Source organism: Sinocyclocheilus grahami, unplaced genomic scaffold (genome assembly GCF_001515645.1).
Source record: "Sinocyclocheilus grahami isolate Dianchi unplaced genomic scaffold, SAMN03320097.WGS_v1.1 scaffold770.1, whole genome shotgun sequence".
In the NCBI taxonomy this organism is placed as follows: domain Eukaryota; kingdom Metazoa; phylum Chordata; class Actinopteri; order Cypriniformes; family Cyprinidae; genus Sinocyclocheilus; species Sinocyclocheilus grahami.
Genome location: NW_015505949.1, coordinates 687549 through 690717, shown reverse-complemented (window position 1 = coordinate 690717; position 3169 = coordinate 687549). Strand labels below are relative to the sequence as shown.

General features: G+C 34.3%; 1 long non-coding RNA gene across 1 annotated transcript in view; it reads right to left on the bottom strand.

The window, feature by feature from the left end:
• Positions 1–1922: 1922 nt before the first annotated feature.
• LOC107561398 (uncharacterized) overlaps positions 1923–3169 on the bottom strand; it is a 5188-nt gene continuing 3941 nt past the window's right edge. The window contains exon 3 of the long non-coding RNA XR_001605844.1: positions 1923–2026. This is a non-coding gene — a long non-coding RNA (uncharacterized lncRNA). The remainder of the gene's footprint in view (positions 2027–3169) is intronic.

The window sequence follows — 3169 nt, the reverse complement described above, 5'->3', positions numbered from 1 at the left end:
AACCAGGCAAAACACTGAACACATTGAGTGACAATTACTATATTTGATGACATTAAGAGACCGTGCCATTACTGGCAACTTCACTGTAAAATCCAATAGTTTACCTTACTTAGATTTAGTTAGTTATCTTTACTTAGTTGTTATACTTACTAGGTTTTATTAAGTTACAGCTACTTTCAAGGCAAATAAAACAATTTACTTACTGTTTTGAGTGACACTTACTTAAAATATTCAAGTAGCCACAAAGGAACCAATGACATTAATAAACCAATGAGAGGCAGCAGTGCACTAATATGTTGCTAATGTGCAACATAACAACAGCAGAAGAAGAAAAGAAAACGAGTCTTAATAGACTTTTCACTCATTTCCTCCATGTCTGCAATTATCTTTCACTAGTTGCATTCACTCGTTTCCCAAAGTCATCTTGAATGTTGAATTCTCAATACAACTGAAATATTTGAGAGAACATCACATAAGCTAACTTCATAAATTGATGTTGATTTTCCTAAAATGTGTTTTTTTTAACTCCCCATTATAGTGATTAGCAGTCCCTTTGGTTGGGCACTTTGAACTTGGTTTACGTTACTATAATTATCTTCCTGTTAATGTAGTAATGCATCATGAAGTCAGAGTTATTTGACTTCAAAGGAAGAAAAGTAATAAATAGGTTGCTTTTAGAAAGTGACCTCTCTTCTAATTAAAGCATTAGTGCATTAATTGTGTGTGTGTTCATTAATCAACTTTATCAAAAACTTTTTCATAAAGACCCTGATATGCTTTTTTTTGGGTTTATATAATTCTTAAATCGTGTGTGGTAACATGCTGAAGTCACACACAGACTTAAACATTCAGCACGTGAACCACAACAATGGTAACAATTCAATTTAATTTATTTTCATTACTTGTAACAATAGCCATTTTATTTGCTCTTTTTGTTGTGCTGCTACTGACACAAGACAGCAAATAAAATTGTCAAATAAAATCAACAACTATAAAACAAAGCAACTGTATAATTTATTCATACCGCAATGCACTCTGGGAGTCAGTGAGTAGCTATACTAAGTCATGAGTAAACCTAAATGAAAGGATCAAGTACCCCCTACAGTTCTTTTTTTAGTGACTAGAACTCTCGTGTAAGTAAACTATACTAACTAAGCATTTGTCAGTACAATATACTATTGCTATTTCACTTTACTTAGTTTTTTCAAGGCAATCGGTTTGCATGCTTTTTTTAAGTAAGCCCAACTAATTAGATTTTACAGTGTTCTTACCTTATGGTTGTTTGGGCTGCCTAAGAAAAGATAACTAATAAATCTTTGGTGCTTGATGCATATTTTCTCTACTTCATTGTATTTCAAACAGATATTTACGTACAGAGGAAAAATGCATATAAATAAATAAATAAGGTTACACTTTACTTGAAGGGGTGGGCATAAGACGGACATGACACCTTCATAATCATGACATGTCACCTACATAATAATGACATGGCACATGTCATGAATATGAAGGTTTTTTATGCATGTTGATGACAACTGTCATTAAGTGTCATTCGCTCAGTTATGTAATTTTTAATGCAAAGATGACATTGTTTGAGATGTCTTTGTTATGGGCTATGGTTAGGGGTAAGGGTAGGGGTAGGGTTAGGCCAAATAATGTCATATTTGCATTAAAAATTACATAACTGAGCGAATGACACTTAATGACAGTTGTCATAAACATGCATAAAACCTCCTTCATATTCATGACATGTGTCATGTCATGATTATGAAGGTGTCATATCAGTCTTATGCACACCCCTTTAAGTAAAGTGTAACCATAAATAAAATAAGACAAGAAAAGATACTTGCAGTTTTAAAACCTTGTAAACAAAGAGAACAAAATATGTTAGATAACAAAGGAAAGCAAGGAAAGTGGTTACTATACGAGCGTATTTATGAAGAGAGGGGTGCAGGATGCAGAAGACGATTTACTCCTTCAGGGAGAAAATGCTCAGGTGGCGCAGATCCCATTCGATGGACCACCGCTGAAATAACAAATATTAAATTACTGCTATGTGAGTCCCAGTAAATTACTGCTGATATCATTAACAAAATAATGAACTTAATAATATGAAATTATTCAATAGATTTAACTGACTAGAGTGTAATAAATGAACGTCGAAAAATAAACATTTGTATTATAATGAGTTAAAGCCCTAATTCAACATAAATTATGCTCTTGTTGAACTCAGCTATAATATTTATACTATAATTTATATGAACATGCTATTGATCAAAACCAAGACCGGTTCATGGGTCAGTGTGTTCATTTCTGCGTGTCTGTGTGTTGTTGTCGCCGAGCTAATCAGGGGTGCGTTTCTCAAAAGCATCGTTAGCTAACTATGGTTGTTAGTTCCATTGAACTCTATTGGTAATGACGGAACTTGCGACCATAGTTGCTTTTGGGAAACGCACCCCAGAGCGGCTGTACCTGTAACTTAGTGCATTACCACTACCTTTATCTGCTGTGCTTGTTGTCAGATCGTTGTGTGCTCATGCCCTGTCGTTGTTTTCACCAGAGTTTCTCTTGTTCCTGGGTTTGCTTCCTGCCTTGTGTGGATTTATATTTTATTTATTTATGTAGTCATTTAGCAGACGCTTTTAACCAAAAAGCGACTTACAAATGAGGACAATAAAAGCAGTCAAAACTAACAAAAGAGCAACAATATATGAGTGCAAATGACAAGTCTCGGTTAGCCTAACACAGTACATGTAGCAAGGTGTATGGTTACACTTTATTTCGATAGTCCACTATATGTCAATTAATTCTCATTAATTTGCAACTACATGTCTACTAACTCTCAGAGTAGACTGTTAGGGTAGGTTTAGGGTTAGTAGAATAAGTTGACAAGTCTCGGTTAGCCTAACACAGTACATGTAGCAAGGTGTATGGTTACACTTTATTTCGATAGTCCACTATATGTCAATTAATTCTCATTAATTTGCAACTACATGTCTACTAACTCTCAGAGTAGACTGTTAGGGTAGGTTTAGGGTTAGTAGAATAAGTTGACAAAGAAAGTGTTAGAAGGTATTAAGCAGACAGTCTACTAATACTCTTCTAACTGCTAGTTGACATGTAGTTGCAAAGTTACTTACTGTTAATAGAATGTCTAAAGTGGACTATC